General features: G+C 41.9%; 1 protein-coding gene across 9 annotated transcripts in view; it reads right to left on the bottom strand.

Moving 5' to 3' along the window:
* The window catches only part of GREB1L (GREB1 like retinoic acid receptor coactivator), a 300,655-nt gene extending 275,042 nt beyond the window's left edge, over positions 1-25,613 (bottom strand). For 7 of the 9 annotated variants that reach the window (XM_061596493.1, XM_061596580.1, XM_061596564.1 and 4 more), the window contains exon 1: positions 25,453-25,613. The gene's annotated coding sequence lies outside the window, so the exon portion shown is untranslated. Of the gene's footprint in view, positions 1-16,279; positions 16,504-24,599; positions 24,665-25,452 lie in introns of those variants that run through there. The other 2 variants (XM_061596502.1, XM_061596510.1) reach the window with 2 other exon arrangements.
* Positions 25,614-26,131: the final 518 nt, after the last annotated feature.

Raw genomic sequence — 26,131 nt, 5'->3', positions numbered from 1 at the left:
TGGAGCAGCAGTTCACTCAAAAATAAATAGCCAAACACAGTTATGGGCTGGGAAGGGCTAACAATTTGAAGCTTGACCCAGATGAGACAGTGGTAATGTTGGTGGTTTCGCTTTTCCTGGATGAGGTTGCACTCCAGCCCCCCACCGCCCATGCAAGGATAAGATGCAGAGTTTGCTGGGTTCTCAGGTGGAAGGAGTGCCTTTCACCACCTTGTCAGTGAGTCAGCTAAGCTGTCCACTTCTCTCCAGCAGGGATTTGCCTCTTCCATCCATACTTTAGTAATGCCAAATATTTGACTTCTACAACATGCTCTATGTTGGGCTGCCTGTGAAGATGGTTCAGAAGCTGCAGCCAGCGCAAACCACTGCAGAACTTCTCAATGGTATATGAATCCCACTCTGATCCAACTGCACTGGATGCCTATACACTTCCAGGACCAATTCAAAGTGGTGAAGACGACCCTCAAACCCCTTTCATAGTCTAGGGTTTGCATTCTTTGCAAGCGCTTCCTTCTATGCATTCTCCACTGTTCACTTATTAGGGCTGGTTCACACAGGAGCTTAACTTCATAGTAAATACGCACCTTTTGCCATTGTGATAGCTTTGGAAGGTTTACACTTCCCAGCTTCCAATACTTTTTTTTACTTTCAATTCACATGGCATTCCTCTGGAAAGGGTTAGTATCACTGTTTCCTTGTGGCCCCGCCCCCCAATCTGCATGTTTACTCCTTCTGGAGTATTGCCAATGGAGAAGGGGAGGGGCGTTTTTTTCATTGTTTCTTGTCAATTAGACACTGAAGCGGGAAGAGCGTGGGGGGAAACCACCCCTTTTCAAAGTATTTATGAAATGCAATTTTTATGGGAAGTGTGTGCGCACGCACAAGTGCATATGTGCCTTCTGCAGCCTCAAGCAACTACTCAGAAGTAAGCCTCAACAGTGCTTACCCTCTGCTCAAGGCTCATCACTGATAACCATAGAGAGGTTCCTCCCCACAGATAGTCTGTGGAAGTTGTTAGTTGTTATGCACTCTGGGCTCTCCCGAAGTCATTACTACCCTTCTCTCTCTCGATTTTACTATTGAAGAGTGGAAGATTTTTTTGGTCACTTTCATTGTTTCTTGTTAATTACACGCCTCTCTGCAGCCTGGGGGGAGGAATTGACATGAAACCTGGGGGGAGTGAGTGAAAGCAAAATTGGGCAGTTTTTGCAGGCAGCAGAGAGACATTCTCCTTTCATTCCTTCTTCTGATAGTGAACTGGGGTATTCCTTTCACGTCTGATTTTTTTTAAAAAAAATCTACTATTTTACTATCAAACATAAAATCAAATGTTAAATGAATAATATTTCCACAACGGCAATTTTGCAATATTACACAAACAAAGTTTAGAGGATGTTTTTAACTGAGCTTCCTTGGGCTGAAAAGCCTCTCTTTTCCTGCCCAACAGCTGATGGGGATGGGAGGGGGAGCTAAAAATCCAGGAACGTAAGGAAGAGGAAATCAGGTTCTCCCCCTCCAGGCCGGCCAGTCGGCTGGCCCACCAACACCCCCACACACCCCACTCATTCACTCACTCACTCACTCACTCTCTCACTCTCTCTCTCTCTCTCTCTCTCTCTCTCTCACACTCTCTCTCACACTCTCTCTCTGTGTGTGTGTGTGTGTGAGCACCTGGAGGCATGCACTATTAGTTGTGTTCTTTTCCTCCCAGCCTGAAACAACCCAGATGTTTATTTTGCTTGCACTTGGGGGAGCATTAACGTCGCCCTTTTGCACACCCACAAACCTGCATTAACGTTATGGGGCAGAGTGAAGAGGTGGAAAGGAAGGCTAGAGCAGCCGAAGTGGCCGGCTAAGCAGACGGAAATGAAATGGAGTTGATGGGGAGTTTAGTGGGTGGAGAAAGGGGAGCATCTGCAAGTTATGATCCACCACCACCCCCAAGCAGGAAACATCGGAATAAGGGACTACATGAGCAGGACGCAGCGAAGCAGAGGCATTTTTTTCTTACTATTCGGATTTTAAGCGGATTGGTTTGATTCACATTTAAAGGGAAATGCAGCAGCTTGCCTTCCCTTTCCAAAAAATGTCATGCGATCGCTGCAAATCAAAAGGGAATGCAGCCAACCTCGATCTCATATTAATGAATGAGCCCTTAGCTGTGCCTATGTGGGGAAGTACTAACTTGTTCCATCAGTGTAAGGATTACGGCAAATGCAACAGGGCTTTCCCCCCTCCTCCCCCCATGCACCCTCACCCTCACCAAATCTGCTCCACAGCATTGGGAGAACCTCTATAACAGAGTTAGGGGGTGAAGTCCCATTGCATTAGCAGCAATTCTTGCGCTGATGGAATTCTTACTTGGCACTACATTGGATACAACCCTTCCTGTCCTCAGAAGATCCCCCAGGACACAAGAACATGTCTTCTTCATGACAGAATCCATGCTCCAGAATTTGATCATTTCTTTCTCACTGTTCAGCAACAGATTAAAACCTTGCTCTTCAAGAAGTCAGTTCATACTAGCTGAAGATTTATTGAGTTGATTGCATACCAATGTTTTTAAGGATTTTTTAAAGTATTTATTTTTCAGTTTGCTTATGAAGTTTTACTGCTTGTTGAGAGTGCTTTAATTAATGCAATGATCATTATAACTTTTATATTGTACACTGTTCTGTGCACTTTTAAAACAGCAGAGAAGTGGTATAGAAATACTACATAAATGAAATGTGCATTCTTGCAGTTATAGACCCTTTGGATCCCAGCCAGAAAATACCTTCATTTTATTTCTACAGCATCAGTTTACTGACCACTACCATGCACACTGGAAGATAACCTGTAACAGTTACACATTTGGTAGTTACACATTTGGTGGGGTGGGGAATTAAAATATTTTTATATACATTCTCCTAAATCTCATCAAAACACTGCACCATTTTTTCCTTCATATGCTCTTTTCTTAAGTCATTAACAGCTGGAGAGAACTTCCCACCCACTTATTTCAGTGTCACACATGTAATCCAATTCTCCTGATAAGCACCTGTTCTCTTTCCTAATATAAAGAGTTACTCAGAACTCACCATTTTCACTCAGAAATGGTGAAGGCCAATCTCAGAAATGAGGAAGCGCAACCTAGCTAAGGCTACAGTCTTAAGGATATTTGCTTGGAAATAAGTGCCACTGAAATCAAAAGGACTGATTTCCACACAAGAATATTTAGAATCAGCTTGCAATACTGAACACCTATTCATGTTTTGGATACAGCATACAGTAAGTAGGTAAGAATTATCCAAACACAGAGCCAAGAACTGTGGAGGGGGGGAGAGTATAGAGCATATGGGATTCTCTTCACCGCCTCAGTAGTTTAGCAACAGTCAGGCTTTAAAAGTAACTGAGGACCCATGTGGAGACTGCAGTAAGCAGACTATGTCCCAACTGTGCAACAGTATCCTTCCTGTCAAGAAACGCATATAGACAATAAAAATTAATTTTATTGATAAAATAATATTTATTATTAAATTTGTTAGTCGCTTTTCTACATAAATATGTGTACTCAAAACGACTTACAGTTAATAAAAGTTAAAAGCAAAAGGTTAAAATTTATATATTAAAATTTCATTAACAAAAAAAGCTAACCACTGCCGAACTCTAGAAACTTATTTTTCAGTACTAGAGCTCAGTTTGAGAATATGGAAAAATCGTAAAAATGATCAGTACTACTGAAATGTACAGACTGCATTTCTTTCACCATTGCATATTGGCCCCTGGAATTGTTAGCCAAGCCTTTTAAGTAAGCATTCTTCCATCTGGTGTTCTCCAGGTATACCCAATTCCCCATGTTGGCTGGGGTTGACAGGAGTTAGGAGACACACACATGAAAGACACCAGGTCGGGGAAGATTATAGTAGGCTTCAGCCCTCCCAACTCTTGCAAGAAGTTACTCACAGCTTTTTCAGGCAGCATCTACCTTAATCTCAAACCAAGGATGGAGACCCTGTGGGTCTTCAGACATTGCTGAACTACAGTTCCCATTATCTCCTACTATTGGCCATTGTGTTGAGGCTGATGGCAGTTGGAGTACTTCAGTATATGGAGGATCACAGGTTCCCTGTTTGGGTCCTAAACCAAATAGTGTGGCTACTGTAAGGGAACAAGAAAAAAAATGTTTGTGTGGTGTGGTTTGCACATCATAGTAAGCCAAACTATAGCTGACCAGGACCAAATGAACATGCATGCTCCTAGAAGGCAGCTCACAGCCGCTCCACCCCATTTTTAATCCAGCACTGCACTGAACTACGCCATGTTGGCTTAGCGCGCCATCTGAACCTGGGCTCATGCTTGAGCTCTCTCGTCACTAACCACAAGCTGTAGCCAAGGTTTATTCCAGCTTGGCTTTCCATGATGTGCAAACCAGGCCTGTGTGGTGTATTTACAAAATATGATCCATAATTAGCTCCTGCTACTGAACAGTACGCTGTACTCATTATAGGAGACAAATGGTAAAATGGCAGCCTGGAGTACTCAAAGCATGTAAACTATGTGAGGTGAGTGACTGGTCATTTAGTGTTCCCCTATACATGTTGTTGTTGTTAATAAAATTACCTTTTCTCCCATCCCAAGAACTGTACTTCCGATTATGTCTCTCAGTTTGTTTTTCAGTGGGCATCTGATATTTATGAAATTTTGATACATAAATATATAATCAATCACAATAACAATTTTGCTTAACAGTGCCTGATTCATATGGTACCAGAGATTGCAGACCTGCAGTGCTGTGGTACAATCCAGATAGAAGAACTATGTGGATGGAGCAAATGACAGCTTCTTACTACCATGTGACTATCAGGAGGCCCCTAGAGAGGCGATATGTACAGTAAGGAAATACAATGTTCACCCTGTATACATGCTTCCTCCAGACATTAGTGGAACACTGTAGAATTGCACCACAGAAAAATAGCATACCACTGTGGTAACAAAATAACAGGGCTTGATTGGATTTCTTAACTAGCATCATTAAAGGAGAGGGGCACTTCTGTGTTTTTAAAGAAGGTAGGTGGTAGGAAAGCTGAATCTGCTACATTTCAGTGTGTGAGGCTGCTATTAGGGATGGGAGAATGTGTCAGATTTGGTTTCTCTCGGTTTCTCATTTTTTCATTCTTAAATTCAGACCTCCACATTCCTGCATCAGCTTGCATTTTAAAAAAGTTACCATGAACATTCATTAGCGTTGTAGTACACTTGTCTCCTAATACGCATATTTTGTATGCAATTTTGGCTAATATTACTGCTCAAGGGGAAAACTGCAAGAGTTAGGGTTGCAACCTATTCTGGATAGGGTTGCACTCCCCTTGAAGGAGCAGGTCCGCAGTTTGGGAGTCCTCCTGGATCCTGCCCTGCTGCTTGAATATCTGGTGAATGCTGGTCTAACCCAGTGGGGAGGAGAGCCTAGCTGGGAGTCCAGAGTCTGCGAGTTCAGGTAACAACACTTTGCAGTTTAGGTAACAACACTTTGCATATTAAGGCACAGGACAGGTGCCTGCCTGGAGGAGCTTACCATCTAAAATTGGATATGGGGGTCATTTGGTGGATTACTTCTGAGCATAAAAAAAATTAGAATGCATAGGATTGGTTCACAGCACTGGTGCACAGGCCTAAACACACTCAGGGGACTAAGTTGCATTGATCTCACTAAACATACATAGGATTGGGCTGCATGGTGACTGGAATCATAAGTACGCTTGTTTGGAAGCAAGTCCAATTTAACTTAATACTCTTGTTATAGAACTCTGGACCCCCATCCCCCCAAAAAACCCTCCTGCTCTCTGGTGAAATATTTGCTTTCTTCCCCACAAATGGTCAAGGACAGATGGATCGGGAATGAGGCTTGCTTCTGAGTAAACATGAATAGGGTAGACTGTTAGTTCTCCAGGTTCTGAATGAAGGAGGAATTATGGATGTTTTGTTTGGGTCATAAAGACCCAGGAAGTTCTGTCAGGTATTGAATTCTTCATAGGGGAGAGTGTGTGTATCATGTTTGGAAAGTTCTGTGGATTTGAAAGGAGATGCCTCGAGTTGAACATGTTTTCTGAACATAGGAGGCTGCTTTATACTGAATCAGAGTAGTGGCTCATCTAGCCCAATATTACTGCCTCTGACTGGCAGCCACTCAGGCCAAGGGCTTTTGCTAGCTTTGTCAGCGCATGAAACACATATCCTCTGCTACTGAGATATGAGCTCTCTGTCTGGAGGCTCCTAGCTTATTGAAAGTGTTGAGGTAGTAGACGGACTCTGAAGAGGTGGTTGGGCTATGTATCTGGAGTTGCCTTCGCATATGTATGTGCGTGGTGATATTGGGGTATCCAGCAATAATGCTTCATTAATATAGCAGATTTCAAATGACTTATTGAGGACCATTAAGTGAGACTGGAACTGGGGATCCTGCAGCCAACTTTTTTCTGGATGTTTGGTGCTTTTGTGAACTGATGTTAAATCAAACTGTCAAACTTACAAATCAAAGCCTCAGACCTAGGAGCCTAGGGGGAGTGCTGGCATTCAGACTATTTATTTGCAATAATAGCTCCAGGAAGTCCCTTGGTTATAACGGTTGTCTTTTTCGCAGTCCATGGTATGCCCAAAGCTCTCCTCCAACACCACATTTCAAATGAGTTGATTTTTCTCTTATCAGCTTTTTTCACTCTCCAACTCTCACATCCATACATAGAGATCAGGAATACCATGGTCTGAATGATCCTGACTTTAGTGTTCAGTGATACATCTTTGCATTTGAGGACCTTTGAGAGCCAGTGTGGTGTAGTGGTTAAGGTGCTGGACTACAACCTGGGAGACCAGGGTTCAAATCCCCACACAGCCAAGTCCCTGGGTGACCTTGGGCCAGTCACTGCTTCTCAGAGGGAGGCAATGGTAAACCCCCTCTGAATACCGCTTACCTAAAAACCCTATTCATAGGGTCGCCATAAGTCAGAATCGACTTGAAGGCAGTCCATTTCCATTTTCTAGTTCTCTCATAGCTGCCCTCCCCAATCCTAGGCTTCTTCTGATTGCTTGACTATTGCCTCCATTTTGGTTAATGACTGTGCTGAGGTATTGATAATCCTTGACAAGTTCAATGTCCTCATTGTCAACTTTAAAGTTACATAAATCTTCTGTTGTCATTATTTTAGTCTTCTTGATGTTCAGTTGTAGTCCTGCTTTTGTGCTTTCCTCCTTAACTTTCATTATCATCATGGTCTGTGGGTGAGTAGGAGACAACAAGGGAGAAGGTGGAGAGTGAGACAGGGTGGAGTGGAGAAAACAATTGTTTAAAAAAATGGAGTGGAGGGAAAAAGGAGCCAGAGGGCAAAAACATGAATAAAGGAGGAGAAGGAGGCAGCAGCAGAATGGAGATAAAGAACTGTGGAGATGAAAGATGACATGTTTTGGCATACAAAGTGGCCTCCACCACCCTTTCTGGCTACTGTGCCGCATTTGCAGTATTTTAACTTTTTTGCATCTCAAGGGAAAATGTTTGCTTGGGTGAGTGTCCCTTAGTTGGTGGCAGGGCAGGGTCCAGGAGGTGGTTAAGTGAGAGAGATTATGCCTGCAGCCTCCCTCCCCACCTCCCTTACCAGCAAAGAGACCACCATTGCTACCTTATGAATAAAAAGAATTATTCTACTACCTCTGTATCTGTGTGTTTATTTTTAATGTTGTTTTGGGCTACTTAGATGTGCAGCAGCCAAGGCCAGCACCCTGTAGACATTTTTTTAAAATAGTAACTGAAATGTAACTGTAGTGATTACTTTTGAGAAAAAGTAAAGTAATCAGTTACTTTCAGAGCAGTTGTAATTGTGATAGTAATCACTACTTTTTTGGGCCACGTAACTGCAATTGTATTTTATTACTTTTTAAAAGTAATCTTCCAAGCTCTGGGTCTACCAGCTGTGTCCATTCCTGGAAGCAGTTGACTTGGCCACAGTGACACATGCACTGGTGACATCAAGGCTTGATTACTGTAACACACTCTATGTAGGACTGCCTTTGAAAAAGGTTTGGAAATTACAGCTGGTACAAAATGCAGCAGCCAGAATGTTAACTGGAGCAAGGTGCAGGGAGCATATCACTCCTGTGCTTTATTGACTCCACTGGTTCCCAATTTGTTTCCGGGCCCAATTCAAAGTGCTGGTTCTGACCTTTAAAGCCCTAAACGGCCTTGGACCAATGTACCTGAGGGACCGCTTACGCCCATATGTACCTGCCTGGGATTTCAGTTCATCTGCCTCTGGTCTCCTCTGCGTGCCTGGAATAGAAGAAGTTAGACTGACAGGCACATGGGAGAGAGCTTTTTCAGCTGTGGCCCCCAAGCTTTGGAATACCCTACCCCAAGAAGCCCCTCCACTCCCTCCCTGATGGTTTTCCAGAGACTTCTGAAAATGATCTTGTTCCGGAGAGCCTTTGGGAGGGACTGAGGGTAGAGCCTGACACTGATTTTATGCTTTCTATGTTAATTTTTACCTCTGTAGTCCCTTCAGTACCACTCCCTCTGTGTGCGTGCATGCGTGCGTACACAGTAGGGCCCCACTCACACGGCAGGTTCCATTCCAGACCGCCGCAAAGCGAAACACATTGACTAACATTGTCTAAAATGGTGCCCGACGCCCAAAATATGACGTAAAAGTGGAACAAGCACCGTAGGAGTGGGGCCTTTCTGCAATTGACAACAGCTGTATCGGTGGAATGCTGCAAAGTGGAACACCGCAAAGCAGGGTCCTACTGTATAGTATTTTATGTATTTTAATTGCATTTTATGTATTTTAATTTATTTTAATGTTTTTGTGATCTTTATTGTGTACAATGTTTATTATGTACATGTTCAATTTTATTGTAAGCTGCCCTGAGTGCCCTATTATAAGGTAGAAGAGCGGGATAGAAATATTTTAAATAAATAAATAAATTTTATATATATACACACATATATACATACACACACACACACATATATATATACATATATATATATATATATATATATATATATATATATAATTTGCAAAGCAATTTCCCTTAAAATGCATTTTAAATCTTGTTTTCAGTAATATGCGTTTTTACGCACACTTCAGCCTAGGATTTATATGTTTGTACCCATTAAAAATACATACTGATTTGGAAAGCGCAAAAGGGTTACCCAGTAGTGCAGTGGCAAAGCCAAAATTGCAGGGACCCTCCATGGTACTTGCAGCCATGACCCCTTCTAAGATTATACAGCCTTCTAAGATTAGTCTAAAACCTGGCCAAGCTTGATATTGTGGTGTAAATTACTATATTTGCTAAGCAGAGAATAACAGTGGTCTGAAATCCGAGTGTGCCAGTGTGTGTGCGTTTCCTAAGAAAGCAGGCTTTTACCCTGCAATAGGATCACTGAGACTTAAGACTTAGTAAAATAAGAAAAGCTACTTTATTTATAGAAATACATAGTAGATAGAAAGGCATACCTAGTTCTAACTAACTAAATTGGAGGCGCAACACCCAGGCTTGGGAGTTACCCTCATGGCTAGGAGAGAGAGAGCAGAGACAAAGGTGTCTCCTCTCTCTCGGACAGTGGAGAAGAGAAGAGAAGAGCGGAAAGGGCAGAAGGAGGAGGGGCAGATAAGCTTCCCTTAAGACGCATCAGTCTAGTGATGGAAGGAAGTCAGTCAGGGCATCACAGGTAAAGGTAATCAAGCCTATCTGGAGGACCCTAACTATCTCCCTTCTGGAACATAAACAAAAGAACAAAACAAGAGTTGCTGTTGCCCCACTTCCAACACTTGAATACTGCTTTCTGTTTTTCTGTCACTGTCACCATTTGCCTGTCCTTTCTTACTGTCAGAGATTTTGCTTGAATTACTGGATTCAAAGTCTACACATTTATCTTCTGCTGCTACAAAACTACTTGATGAGGTACATGGAATGGTATCATCAGGATTCACTGTCTCTTCTGTGGTTACAGAATTCTCACTCTCCACAACTTGGATTTTTGAGGTAGGAACTAATAGGAACTCCTTTCACTCTGACTGGCTCCAATCAGCAGGAAATTACAAGCAAATCAGAAGACTCTTCTTAGTGACTTATACATTCCCCTTTCAGGCTGTTTGGTTCATAGTGCACTGGAGACATAGGGACCCAGCTGGGACCTGGCTTCCAGCAAAGGAAGGGGTTTAAGACCCCATGAGCCCCTGAATGACTACACCCCTGGGTTTGCCTGGATCAAATTCTCCTCCATCCTTAAATAATAGACATATTTTATAATACTACAGCACAAAGATTATCAGTGGCATTGCCTGAAGAAATCCAGAATTCACAATACAGCGATATCTTCATTAGGACTAACCAAAATGTAAAAAAATAACGTTCATGTTTGTGTGACATTTTGGGTGGTCCCAGTAAAAATACTACTGTATTATGGATTTCTCCTATGGACCAGTATGTTATCTATGTTTTTCTTCCTGAATAAGATACCTCTCGAGATTATTTTTCTTTAGCAAAAATACAGGTACACACACTTTATATGTGACAGAGGTCAATCTGACATTGAACACATGTCCTAGCACTGAGCTGCTGCAACAGCCATTACATACTATGTACCCCAGAATTGCTGCTTCTTTTCTGGTGGAGTCACTGTGATTCTAACAGTTCCAGCCAGATATTCAACAGGTGCGAATTGTTCCTTCTAATACAGAGTCTCTGAATCCCATGCCATTTCAAATTTGGGCTGTGCTTATTCTCACAAAAACCTGGTTCAAGTTACTAAGCCCTTCACCAATATTTACCCTACAGAATGAGCTGCCTCTGTTGAATTACTATCAAGCAGCTGTTTTTAAAAAAGGGAATTTTCACATAGCCTCCAGGCATTGCCACCCATGGCTGTAATGTCCACCATCACAAAGAAAGTCTCCATGAAACTGCTGAATGATTTTGTTAGTGAATGGCTGTGGCAGAGGGACCCTTCACTTTATCACAGTCTTCTGCATTTTAGAGCCTGCAGGCTTTCTCCATGTGGGGAATATTATGTGTATACCAGATCTCAGTCTGGTGGCAGAATACAAGCCATAAAAGGGCAAGATCATGTCTATGCCCAATCTTTAACTTATGAAAAGTCTGCCTCACAGTAAAAGCAAAGTGCCAAAGCAGCCACTGTGTCTCAGAACTAATGAGGGTTCAATACAGAAGGAGAAAAATTATCAGAAATCACTTAAAATATTTTTCTTTATTTATCAATTTATTCGTTGCTACAACATTACTTTCCTTCCCAATCCCCTCATACACTATCTGAAAATATTTGAGTTGTTGTGGAGATCTACATATGAGTCATGGTGGGAATCTTGTTTTCCACTAGCTGTCTGTCAGCAGCATGTGAACAGGTACCAAAAAGGAGAGGGGAGGGTGTTTATCAGCCACTAAGCAGATATGCACAGTAATAACATCACAAAATGGCTCCTAGGCCCACAGCATTAAGACCACATTTGCTCCTCATCTCAAGAGGCCGTTAGCGCCAAAAGGCGTTGGTGTAAAACTCTGTTCTAAGATACCATCATAAAGGCTGCAGTTGTTTCTATGCTTTCTGCTAACCTAGTAAATATCTAAGAAATGAATAAAGAAAATATCCAAAAGAGCCAGTATTAAAAACCAATTAAGCTAAACAGAGCCATATAGCTTAAAAATCACCTTCTAATCAAAATTGAGATCCTCAATTACTTAGTAACGTGCAAGTACAAAATACTGGGCCTGCCTTGTTTTTGTCCTCTCACAGAACTCCCTGTGCCTTTTACAGATGCCTGACAGAAATTATTCAGGTGAGCCTTCCTCTTCAAGTCCTCATGCTCATGTCAGGAAAAGCTTCTGCTATATTTCTCTTTCCTAGAGCGCTGAAGAAAGCATAAGAGACCTGGCAGGCTGCAACTAAAGAAACACTCCAGCTTCCAATATCAAAAAGGCGTGGGGGGGGGATGCGGGATTGGCTACAGGGAAATGGTTTAAAGCAGATAAATGTGGTAAAATAAGGCAGGGAAGGGGACAAGTTTAACTTCTTCCCCCCTTCTACTTGCTCCTTTTCATATAAAAAAACCCAGACATCTCCTCTCCCCTGCATTATTTGTAAATAGGCACACCTGGACTAAGACTGGGAGAAGAAATTCTGTTAGATTCACATTAAAATATGAACCGATCTAATTCACATTTCCTGAAACAATATACAAAGTTAAACTTAGTTATCTTTCAAAATTCCCCACACTTTGCAATTCAGTTTTCTAACAAAGTAATGTGTAGAAAAATGTATATATGAGGGGGAAATGTGCACAAAAATGCATATATTAGTGAAAATAACATGCAAAACCCAAACCAGTGCCAACAAGCTGTTTGATTGGTGAGTATATAGAGAATCTTAAGCACAGCAGTATTCATCCAGCTGCTATGCAACAAACTATTGAAGAGAACTAAAAGATTTTAACAAAAGTGCTATCTGGGACCTCATTACCCAAAGACTGTCTGCTTCTATGTAGATTTGCCTGAGTCACCCTGCTTTTTGTGCTATCAACTTAGGCCATTTGCTGTGGGCACAAGAGATGAGAATGTTATTCAGTGTTAGCCATACTCACTGAAATCAACAGACTTAAATAACCTGTCCATTGATTTCAGCATGACTTAGCTAGGTATCTCCCAGGGCCTTTTCAGGGAGGCCACTGCAGTTCTGGAATACCTTCCCAGTGGAGATTAGTCAGGCATTTACTGTGCAATTTCTTGTTTCGTCAGCAAGTGAAGTTGCACCTCTTTGCCTTAGCCTTTATGGTCTAGTGGGGACTGAGATTGCTTATGTCTTGCTGCCACAGTCTTTTGGTTTGGCTCTTGTGATTTTACAGTAATTTTTATTGCACATTTTTACAAATGATGTATATGTATACTGTTTCATTTTATATTGTTAATTTTTGTTTTTAGTACATATATGTATTCTCTACCCTAGAACCTTTGGCTGAGGGGGTGGGTATTAAATGCATGTGATAAATAAAATAATAATTTTGGTTGCTCTTTTAAATGAACCTTTATCTATATTGCTGCTTTCAGATTGCAAGGTTTTAAATTTGTATTCTGCTTTGATATTGAATGCTTGTGTTGTATGTTGCCTTGGCTGCCCTACGAGCAGAAGAGTGGGTAAAAATATTATTAGTAGCATCATTAATCTGTACCCGTCACCCTGGCTCTCTTGCTCAGTAACAGGACCACCTGGCTATTCTAGGCATGCACCTGAAGAATAGCTTATTCCAGGTGCTGATAGAGTGGAATCGTGGGTGGGGTGGGAGTTCCCAACAGCAGTGTACCGAAATCCCACCAATGCATGACCTCCTCCCGAAAAGTGCCTTCCACGTCTTCAAGTGTCTCCTTAGCCCTTACAAATTAGGCTTGAAGATCACATTCACACCATACATTTAAAGCACTTTAACACTCTTATCTTCCCCCACAGAATCCCAGGAACAGTGGTTTACCCTTCACAGACTTACAACTCCCAGCACTCTTGACAAACTACAGTTCTCAGCATTCTTTCGGGGAAGCCATGTGTTTTAAAAATGTGTGGCATGGATGTGACCTAAATGAATGAAACATTTATTCCGAACTCAGAAATTAAGTTCATTATATAACCCATCATCACCCTAGGAAACATTGTAAGTAGCATTCAGTAAACATCTCAGGAGAACAGCTGGCTCACAAGTTGTTTATCTTTTCACCCCTTACCTTAATCCCCAGAGCCTGTTCCCTTATCCCCATCTGGCAGCCACAGCAGTACCAGCACTAAGAAGGCTAGTTGTGAATCACACTGATATTATGAACGCAGACTTAACAGCTAGTGTTCAAGCAAGTGTTTGTAAGGGAGATAGGAGCAATTTGTTAATTTGGATCCCTCAGGATGGGGTGGGGCTACAAATTAAACAAAGTAAACCCTTACTTGCACATTGCTCAGGTCCTCTCCCATACAAACACTGCTCCTTCCTGAAGGTTCAAGGGGAAGAAAAATAAGAAGTGGCTAAGAATACATTAAGGCACATTAAGATCTGTATTAGAGGTCCTGTAACAGGTGATGCCATCTGCAGAAGTGAGGTACCATAGCAATTAAAAAAAATGGAAATGGACTGCCTTCAAGTTGATCCCGACTTATAGCGACCCTATGAATAGGGTTTTCATGGTGAGCGGTATTCAGAGATGGTTACCATTGCCTTCCTCTGAGGCTGAGAGGCAGTGACTGGCCCAAGGTCACCCAGGGAGCTTCATGGCTGTGTGGTCTATTGCTCTATGCAAAATACATATCAGATGCAAGATATTATACTAAATTTCAGCAAAGCTGGTGTGTTATTGCTCTGTCATATAGACTGAGCAGATCCCAGACTCAAAAAAGTTCAGCAGAAGGAAAAAAAGTTCCAATACTTAAGGCAGAGATTGCTCTGCCAATCAGTTCTCCACAAGCACCACATGCAGTTGTTCTTAACACACAAGAGACAGAGAAAATTTCACAATCAATCAACAGAAAGCTTTCAGGGGGGGGGAGGAATGAAACCAAATTCCTGAATTGCACTCAGAAACCAATGTTCTGGTTTTCAAAGAACTGGTAGAATGTGTTCCTGGTCACAAGCTGTGCCAAGCAGATAGACAGCTGGATTCTGTTCCAAGACACAAAACGTTCTCTTCAAAGTGTATGCAGCTAGAATAACCAGCAATCAAAATGACTTTTGCAACAGCTTTCCCCATTGTCAATATCAGAAAAAAATTATTTCACAGCAGTAGGTTTATCTACTTAATGTGAAATATTTTTTTTAAAAAAATCAGAATGGAAGGATGATAAACATCAAGGAAATAAAACTGACAAATATCACAGAGTATCCAATTTGCTCTTCAACTGGACCAGCATACAGTTTTAAGGATACTGAAGCAAGCCCATTTCAAAGTTGGAAATATGCCCTCTATTACTACTTTTCAAGGTTCCAGCCAGCTATGCACTCCTCCAGCAGACCATTCCATCCCCCTCCATTTTATATTTTTCTTCTGTTTTCCAGCTGACAATGAACATTATGTGGCCGTTAAGCATGCTCAGTGCTCAATGGGCTTTTTTCTTTTGTTGTTGTTGCCCTCTTAGGTTTGGGGGGTTTCTAGAAAAAAAATTATGTTTCTGCAAACCTTGCGGTTCCCCTGAACATGCTGGTATCTCCTCCTTTATTTCCTTGTTGTCCTGTTCTGGCTCCAGTTCCATCAGCACTCAGCACTTGAGTTTGTTATTAGAGGATGGATTGATAGCACCATTTTGCATCTTAGTTAATACACAGTCTCCAAGGACAAAGTGTTACATACCATACTTCTAATGCTATCAGAGTTGGTAGATGTATCCCATAAAGCTGTAAAGACAACCAAGGCCACAATCCTAAAAACAGTAACTAGGAAACAAGTCCCACTGACCTTAGTGGGATTGACTTCTCAAAAAGAAAATTTAAGGTTGGAGACTACAAAAAACATTTAAACCTTGGCATGGAAGAATTTGTTGATTTTGGTTTCTCTCACTTTCTAATTTTTACAATCTTAAGTACAGTCCTCCACATTCCCACATCAGTTTACAATTTAAAAAAAGTTATCATGAAAATTCATTAGCATTTTCGTGCACATTTCTCCTAATATACATATTCTGTATACAATTTTGCCTAATATACATATTTCTGCAAAGCACTTTTCCTTCAAATGCATTTTAAATCTTATTTTCAGTAATATATGCATGTTTATGCATACTGCAGCCTAAGGTATGTATTTAAAAAAAAATTTTAAGCCCTCATGAAAATTCACCAGTATTTTAGTGTGATTTCTCCTAATCTACCATTTTGTATGCAATTTTGCAGAGCAATTTCCCTTAATATAATTTATTTTTGTATGTTATTTTCATACATTTATGCATCTATATATGCATACCTTACCCTAATGTATGCATTTTTGTATACTTTGCTTAACTTGAGAACTGCCTTGCAAAATTCTGAGAAGTGCAAATTGCAAAGGATGACTGTGTTTCAGTTCACGCTTAATTTCAGAAAGCGTGAATTAGGTAGGTTCACCTTTAAATGTAAACAGAATTTAATTTCTTCCCCATATCAGCTTAAGCCAGAGGGCTTTAGGGGATAACTACAGCATATAGCATTGGAAGCAATGTCAGCTCCAGCTTGTGGGGGGAATCCCTGGGCAAGAACCTATAAATGCCGCCACCAGCACCCCAGAATGGGCCCACCTTGCCACTATCAGCACTGGACTCTTCTTCTGGGTCCAATCTGCAGAGAAGTCCAAAGAAAGGATGCAAGGAAGCAGAGGCTGCTGTTCCTTCCTCTGTCACTGCTCACTTGCTGAGAGAGGGCAGATCAGTGATGGCAAGGTGGAGCTGCAGCAGGGTCAAGGGGTTTCGTATTGAGACATGGGCCTTGGCAGGTGCCCAACAATGTCGATTCCTGATGCCAGCTGTGATGGGGAGAGACAGCAGCTATCTAAAGTAGGTTAGACATTTTAAACATACATTTACGCATGATATGATTACAACATATTTCTCAGGAAACAGCACAGTAGATCTGCATGCTGGCTGTTGCTGATCGCTCTCCTAATCTAACAGCTACTTGCCAAACTTTCCTTTCAGAAACATTAATAATTTCTTATTACATAGAATCAGACTACTTTTATATCACAGGAATCTATAGTTCTCTGGATATTGTAGACTCCAACTCCCATTGTCCCCAGCCAGGTCACAAATTATGGGAGTTGTAGTCAGGGCTGTGGAGTCAGAGTCATGGAGTCGGAGTCGGGAGCAATTTTGGGTGGAGTCGGTAGAAATGTACCGACTCCAACTTCAAAATAAATTTTGATTGAGACAAATTTTTAAAACTATAAATTCAAAATGTCAAAGAAGCTTCCCATGAAGTCAGCTGTATTTGAGCATTTCACCATAACTCAAGATTGAAAACATTTTGTGTGTCAGCGTATGACACTGGACCCAGATGAAGACAAATGCTGTGATGCCAAGATCAGCGCATATTCAGGCAGTGATAAAAATGCTCCTACGAGAGCTTCCAATTTAAAAAGACATTTACAGTGCTTTCCAGGGCTGTGGAGTCGGAAGCAATTTTGGGTGGAGTCGGAGTCGGACAGTAGAAAAATAGAGGGGTCGGAGTCAAATGTTTGGTGTACCGACTCCACAGCCCTGGTTGTAGTCCAACAACATTTGGAGGGTCACAGGTTCTGTATCAGGTGTGGATAACTTCTGCCCTCCAGATATTGCTGAACTACAATTCCCATCATCCCTGGCCATTGGCCATGCTTGCCAGGACTGATGGGAGTAGTAGCCAGCATAGGTTCATGGCCTGAGACTGATCCTGTATCTTTAAGAGAAGAGAAAGTCAGCCAAGTGCATGTGTTCTTACAACACTATAATGGGAAAAACCACAAGGTGGAATTCTCCCTTCCCCCTGCACAACTTCTGTATCTTTATCTGTATCTGAAGGGCCAAAGATTTCCCAGCCCCACTCTATATCCTTGTACCTGATACTGAGCTAAGCTATATGGTAGGTGGTACAATACACAGAGATGCACAAAAGAGAACATTCCACCAAATACGGCTTCTTCCATCACTATGATACCATGATAAGAAAAGTAGTAGAAATAACCCTATGTCTTGAACCAAACAGCCTAAACCACAAAAAAATCAATCACTAAAAGTCCAGAAAAACAGTTGTTATCTGACATCTAAAAGTTAATAAAGGAGGCACTAGTTGGGTAGTTATGGAGAAGAAGTCCCACAGTTGGGGTACAACCATAGAAAAGGCCCTTTCCCCAGTGGTCATACATCTAACATCTACAGGTGATGGACCTGGAGAAAATCCTCTGATGGGCAGGTTCACAGGAGAGCAGACAACCCTTTAATGTATACTAAACAACACCATGTTGGTTGGTGAGCTCTGTTTGTGTTTACAATCATGCTTCACAACACCACCTCCAAGTGCATGTAAGAGCCAATGTGGCATGTGCTTGGAATATCCAGGAGTGGCCGGCACAGCACGGCACTATCAGCCTCTCAACACTAGTGTCACAGCCATGTACTAGGGGGAGGCAGGGCAGAAGTGAGTTCAGAGCTGTGTGGGTGCACCAGTGAGAGCACCATATTTGTTCCACTGGTGAGCCCACACAGCTCCATCAGCACTATAATTATGCCACATCCCAGCCCTGTATGCAGCAGCAATGCTGGTGTTGGGAGGGCAGAACAATCCCACCCACTCCTGAGAGCAACAGACTAAAACAAAGGAGATCCAGGTTCAAATTCTCATTCAGCCATGAACCTTACTGGATAGCCTTGGGGCATGGTCTGTCAATCTAATCTACCTCACAGGGGCATTGTGAGGACAAAATATAAGCTGCACTGAGTTTTGTGGAGGAAGGACCCAATAAAAATGAGAAAGAAAGAAATGAGCCATTTTTGTGCAATATCAGAATGATTTGTAATGCTGGGCCCATCCAAACGCAACTACTAATAACCCAAATCTATGCATGTTTACTCCTATTTAAGTTTGACTGGGTTGAATGGGGTTACCCCCAGGTAAGAACCATACTCCTTAAGCCATAATGCATACCTGAGAGATTTTGCTTTCAGAATACCTCAATTTCTAATATTAAAAACTTAAAAACTTAAGTGCAAGTGTCTTTTGTTCAAAAATATTTTATTAATACTGTTTCTTCAACAGGAAGCTATTCATATTCTGACGAGAAAATGTACTTATTTTCATGGAGGCATGACAACAGTTGACAAGACTCTGAGCAACTGAGCATCATCTGCTGCCCATAGATCAAGGACGTAGAGACCAAAAGGGTGATGCCAAAGGAGATTGCCCCTTTTGGGTTCCCACTTCAGGGTCATCACGTGAGTGAGGGTCCCATTCCCTTTTTGATTTGCTGTTCTTGGGGCATTGTTTTTTAAAGGGAGTTTGTTTTTATTTTTATCTGATTGTCCGGGATCTTCCCTGTGAGGTGGTGAGCATCAGGTGTACTGGTGGCTGTGCTTACCACAGGGTAAGAGTTTGTTCCTGGGGAAGGTCTTTATTTCTCAAGGTGAGAAGAGAGTGTTTGTATTGCCATAGGTGATAAATGGGGTGGGCACAGTGCTTGAAAAGTTCATTTTAAAATGAAAATCATTCAAGTTCATCCTGTCCACAAAGGAATTCATCCCAAGTAAAGTTCATCCTTTTACAAAATGAATTAGTTCAGTTCAAGTTCATCCAAATGAACTTCTTAGTTCATAAAAAATCACCTCTGCCAAAAAAAATCAGCAGAATAATATCAGAATATTACAAGCTGTTATGCTGAAGTATAGAGTTCAAAAGTAAATCAGGGACCACACTCAACTAAAATGTTGCCTGACAGACAAAATGTCAATAGCTGCAGTTTTCCCCATAATTGTATTTCCATGCTAGAAAAGACTTGTCCTATTTAATTCCTGTCCGCCACACAGCTGGTAAAGGCACAAGGAATCATTTGCTTTGTTCCTGCACTTTTTGCTACAAGCTGCTCCTGTTGGGAAAGTGGGAATCTCTTCAGCAAGGAAATGCCTCACATTCCTTCCTTCTGATTGTTTAGCAATAGTGATTAAGACTAAGTGTTCTTAGCAATAGCAGCACCTTCGCATCCGCCTAAAAATCCTTGGAATTTTGCTTGCTAACTTTCTTTAAATGTAAATGTACTGCCTTCAAGTCAATTCCGACTTATGGTGACCCTACGAATAGGGTTTTCATGGTAAGTGGTATTCAGAGGTAGTTTACCATTGCCTTCCTCTGAGGCTGAGAGGCAGTGACTGGCCCAAGGTCACCCAGTGAGCTTCATTGCTGTGTGGGGATTTGAACCCTGGTCTCCCAGGTTGTAGTCCAACACTCTAACCACTACGCCACACTGGCTCTCAACTTTCTTTACAGATGTCCAATTTAGCTTTCATTTTTAAAAGTCCGAGTCTAGGACCCCTGCTGGCATGGGGAAAGGAATGAAGATGAACTAGAAATAGTTCAAAGTTCTATATCAAAATGAACTTAATTCATGTTTCGTTCACCCAGCAATTATGTGAACTACTGTCAGATGTAGTTCAGAAAACTTGGTTCAAATGAACTTGCTAATTTCAAGCACTGGGAGGAAATTATGAGTGGTTTTTTCTGCTGTTATTGGATTGTTCTTATTCAGCTGACCTATTTCTCTGCACATGATTAATGGTTAGTTGAATGATTGAATATTTTATTGAAGTGAGTACTGAGTGGATGGAGTGATGTAGTGGTGTAAGAAGAGTGCAGTTGTTGTGTGACTGGGCATGGGAGGATTGTGGAGAACATTATTGCTTTTTAGTGCAAGTGTGTAAGTGAATAATCTTGGCAATAACATTATATATTTTAGGTAATATTTATGAAATTTTCTAGATAACATACTGTAAATATGTTGCATCTTTATGCTGTATCTTGCTGTATTTTGATGTTTCATATATGATTGCATTTGCAGTGCTTATTTATTTTATTTATGTACATTGTTTTGAGATATTTATTGTTGCTTATTTATGTTACTTAAAATGTATAATTATTATTATTAGTAGTAATATAGTTTCATTTTGAATATGGAGTTTATATTGTATTTTTATGTAGATTTTTGTTGGGATATTGAAGTTTGAAGTTTTGGTTGCAATATGAAGCAGTATATTAGTTAAATCAATCAATCAATGTGGAATTTAGGTTGCTAAATTGGCCTGGCAAACAACAGCAAGTGCTCCTATTTTTGTACTGAGCAAATAATAAAAGTGAAACACAAATCACTTATTCCAAGAGCATATACTAAACCATTTTGTCCCATTGACTTCTATGCAACAAGACAGAACTAGTTTATGTAATCTGTGGCATCAACTACAATGAATTTCAGTTTACTGTTTTTTTAAAAAAACCATATGAGCTATTTACCCGCCCTACATCCCATTAAGACTGCATTATTGTACATTAAGTTACTTTTGAGGTCAAGTACAAGATCCCAATGTCAGTGACACAGCATAGTGGGCAGTACCTATATACGGTTGATTCTGATCTTATAAATTTAGCCTTCAGTAACTCCATTTACTAGAGATTATACATTCAAATGCAAGTAGACCCCATACAGGTATTTTTAGGACAAGAGCCACAAGCTGTTCTCTCCAAGCATACTTTAGTGGGAGTTCATTACACTAAATTCAGCAGAACTTAATTCTAAGAAAATATATTTAGAATTGGAGTATTAGGTGGCCATCCATAATTTATATTCTGACTTTCACATATCACTTAAGGCACTGAAGAAGGTCACATTAAATAAGAAAAATCACATAAATAAAATAGTAAAAAATAAAATAAAACAAGTGAGAGATTAAAATTAATAAGGCAATGAATTAAAAAACTGAAGCATGTTCCATAATTTGGGCACCACCACAGAAAAGCCTCTCTCTACAGAACAGCGCACCTTGCCTCAAATGGTTGGAGAAAGAATCAGAAAAGGGTATTCGACACAGATCTGAATTGCTCCCTCCACCAAAAAAGCAAGATTGGAGGGCTTTCCAGCCAGGACAACTCCCTCCTTGCCTCCAAAGAAGCATTCACTACCTGTCAGACCCCACCACCCAATTCCTCTCTGCTCGGGGTTTATAAGCCATGACAAGCAAGGGTCAAGAGGACAGAACCTCTCCAAGCACACCCAGGACTTCAATAACTGACATTCATCCATGATAACTGTTAGAGCCATACAACAATGGAACCAATTACCTAGAGAGGTAGTGGGTTCTCCAACACTGGAGGCATTCAAGAGGCAGCTGGACAGCCATCTGTCGGGAATGCTTTGATTTGGATTCCTGCACTGAGCAAGGGGTTGGACTCAATGGCCTTGTAGGCCCCTTCCAACTCTACTATTCTATGATTCTATGAATATATTGACCAGAGTTCTACAGGTGCATCCTTACAACTGCATCATATATATACACTAGAGGTGGGGTAGATGCAAGTGATTTTATCTGAAAATGGCCTACTAAGAGTGTTGCAATAGCCTTCTGATAACCCATGAGAATCTGCCCGAGGGCCAAAGATGGAGAAGGGCCTCTTACAACTCAGAAAAGCTCCACTAGGCTGTGGCAACACAGACACAATGTTAGCAGAGAACAGAAAAGTATTATTTTTTCAACACTGCCACCAAATGGTTCTAGCAAGTGTTTAGTAGGACTTGTTACGAGTTTTTGTCCATCCATATTCCAGTTGTTTCACCAATTGACTCAGTCCCCCAAGCTCCCTGGAAAAGCAAGGAACTGATATGGAGTATGTCTAGGAAATACTGGGTTGATTATCCAGATTAACTTCAAATTCCAGTAACTGACCAGATTATCAGCAGGACTGCCAGCCACCCAAGGCAGTCTGAAATCCAGTTGGATCCATCAGATGCCAAGGACAATCTGAAATGGAAGTTACGATCACCAATAGCCTACATGTTAACACAGAAGTGGGGAACCTATGGCCCTCCAGATGTTGCTGCACTACAACTCCCATCATCCCTGACTATTGGCTCTGCTGCCTGGGTTACCAGATAACTGATCTGACCACGACAAGGGAATTACACATACACACACACAACAGATCGTCACTGTTCAATCCAAAAATCCAAACTGAGAGTGTGCCCTACTAACATGTCAGGGTCCGGATGATCTGGATGCCCATGGTCTATCTGTCAGATAGATCTTGTCATGGGGTTGAAATTCCCCAAAGCCATTTCCATTCACTCTGGCAGAGTAGCTTTTGAGCAGCAAGATACATGGTACACCAAAAGGGTTTCTAATCTGTCCTGAGACTCCAACTCTAGATGCAAACACTAAAAACTGCAATTCTGTGAGACTAGGTGAGGTGGTTTCCAATGTGGTGTGCCCCAGATGTTCTGGATTACAACCCCCATCACCCCAGTCCATTGGCCATGGTGACCAAGGCTGATGGGAAGCATCTGGAGAGCACCATCCTAGCTATCCTAGACTATGGCAACACAATCTCACAGACCACTGAGTCTTGGTAGATGGCGCGCTTAGAATCCAGCTGGACACAAAGAGAGATCAATGACTCATCCATCACCCAGCCAAGTCTCCAAACGTAGGGCAGATCAACATCCTTGCCCAGGTTCAGGTCCTGGATAACATTCAAGAGTAACTGCACCAGACTTGAATGTTTGCCATCAAAACAATCTGAGTTTCTTTGGCTTGGAGACAGAACAAATATGCAAATAGCTCTTAAATATCTAACCCCTTTCTCCTTCTAGCAGACCATCTGTCTTGCACCACCATACTTCTCCTTATTCATAATAATGGAATTGGGGTGCCCATACCCTATCCCATCCATAACTCACTAAAACACAAATCTCACCCAAACAAAAAGGAGGCACATCCACAAGATTTAAAACATTAACTGGCAGATGGTGAAAAAGCAGTGAATATTAGATGTTAAAAAGGAGGCATTATCCGCTGTTAAAAAGAGCATCAGGCATAAAATTGATGGCAAAACAAATAAAAGTCATTTACTAGAAAGCAAATACTTCTGAACCCCATAACTTATTTCTGAGTTACTCCATGAGACTGTTTTCATTAAGGGGCATTTACAGCACAATCCTATGCATGGTTACTTAGAACAGGAGGTACTCCTAGGTAAGTAGGCATAACATTACAGCCTTTTTAGCATTTCCCAAATCTGTAAATCTATAAAAAGCTACACTGACAATCAGTTTAAACGTAGTTGTCTTCTGGTTTTTATCCTCCATTATCCATATTCAGAAGCAATGGGTTTCAGACCAAGGCTGCAGTCCTAACTCAGATTCCTGGAAGTAAGCACCATTGGACACAGTGAAACTTCTAAGAAACATGCATAATATTGCACTGATTAAGGCATTCTCAGTATAGTGTTCTCAGTCAGCAATCCTTAAACCAGTCCTAGGGACATGCAAGCAAGCCTAGAACCCCACCAAGTGCCCTTACTTGGAATTAAGTTCTAGTGAAATCAACAGAAGAAACCTGCATATGATCTGCCTATATCACTAGAGATAAATCTATGTTTAAAGTTGTAGTACCATTGAGTTCAGAAGAATTTGTGCAGGGGGTGTGCATGTTCAGGATAGGTACATTATCTATAAATAGGTACTTTCCCTAGAACTAACAGGACTTCCAGGCAAGTAACACACAGACTTAGCTACTTCTGAAACTATCTTCCACCTACTTCAAATTTACACCAGTTTTAGGACCCATGCATAGGGGAGGTTGTTTTTTTTAACAATAAATATACTTTTCCTCCCACTGATTGCACACAGACCTCACATCCGTACTTTATATTTTGTATATGGAGCGAAAGCAACGTAATTCATTCGTTGGCATTGTAAACACGACCACCGCCCACCCCGAAGAAACATAAACCCAGAAGAGCTTCAACAGCTACAATGTTGAAAAGGGGCGGGGATAATATTCTCCCGCTGATTCCCTTTATTTATACTTAAATTCTCCCCGTTCAGCTCACCTCGGATAAAAGCGCCGGTCACCTCAGCTGAGTGTCTCTCTAAAAAGGATCCCAAAACTTTCCAGCAACATACAAACCTACCAGTAAGTCTGAGCTAAAGCACGTCCAAAGAAACTCGAGCCAATATATCATTTGCTTTCCACCCACTTCTTCCCAAAAAGTCACCACATTTAATTCATTCGTCCACGATCGATCGATTTATACCATTTGGACTGTGTTGATAAGACCAGCCGCCAGAGGCACCTCACTCAGCGCGACGCCTCCTATTGGCAGATGGCTAGCCTAGCAAGTTTTGGGGGAAACGAAGGTTTCGGATTAGGGAAAAGCGCTTCTAGCCGCCGTCTGTTAGTGAATCTGACACCCACATGCAGCCTTCTTGGGAGGGGGGGGAGAGGGGGAAAACCAAGGCTCGAGCAGGCCAAGATCTCCCGCTTGGGTGCCTCTCTCTCCCCCTCTCCGCCCCTAGCTTTTGCAATCTCTATTCTCTGCCACTGGGTCAAAAGTGGACTTGCGTCTTTGAGGCGAAAGAAGCATGATCACCCTCGCCCAAGAAATTGCATTTTGCACCCAAACTAGTGACGTTCACAGGGAATCTAAAACCAATTCCCTCAAAGCCCTTCCAAATGCAGCCTCTTCCTCTGTTGGTGCCGCCTAATCCGGCCTGCATTTCCCGGGATAACTGATACTGAGAGCGAGCGGCGAAACCTACCTCCCCCTCTCCCCTTCTTCCCTTCCCCGTCACCGTCGTGTCCTCACCGCTTTTTACTAACTACTACTATTATTATTGCAACATCCCAGTCGAGCAAAGCAAGCGAAGGCCCCGCGGCAAGTTAGATCGGTTCTGTTTTCTTACCGTGCGAAGAGCAGGAAATGAGTTAAGAGGCTCCGATCTCACTGAATCCTTCTCTCCCTTTTGTGCCGCTCGGCCGCCCCCCGCCCAGCTCCTCCGCGAAACTCTCCAAAGGCAATCGCCGCGGCTTTCTCCTCCTGCCACTCTGGCTCTGTAGCTGGAGGAGGAGCAGAAGCAGCAGAGCGGAGGGGCGGAGACGGGGGCTGCCATGGCCAGTGCCGCCCCTCTTGCTTTGATCGCGGGAGGAGCAGAACCAAGGGGCGTCCGAGCGAGTACTCCGTATTGACTACTACTCGCCGCTTAATTTTCAACCTGGAGTGGGTTGTTACAATAGGAATCAGCTCACTCCATTGACAGGGGAGGCAGAATAGTAACCCTTCTTCTATCAATGCCAAGCTCTCTAATATTAACAGTAAAACGGTGTTTAAACTATATTTATCTCAATGACTCTTAAAACAGCGCAAAAGTCAATTGCACTGAGTTCAATGGGATTTGGTGGCACGTAAATGCGCATAGGCTTACAGCCTCAGGAGAAGTCCCAGAGGAAGGGAGAAGGAAATAGGGGAAAGTGCGGTGGTATTAGCATTAATTATAGCCACGTTTACGGGATGATGGTGTGCGCGTGCGGTTCGTGTGTGAGTGAGTGGGCGGGACATGAGCACAACCTTGTACTCTGGAATAC

Source organism: Rhineura floridana, chromosome 1, assembly GCF_030035675.1.
Source record: "Rhineura floridana isolate rRhiFlo1 chromosome 1, rRhiFlo1.hap2, whole genome shotgun sequence".
NCBI classification, from domain to species: Eukaryota; Metazoa; Chordata; class Lepidosauria; order Squamata; family Rhineuridae; genus Rhineura; species Rhineura floridana.
This window is presented reverse-complemented; position numbering and strand designations above follow the sequence as displayed.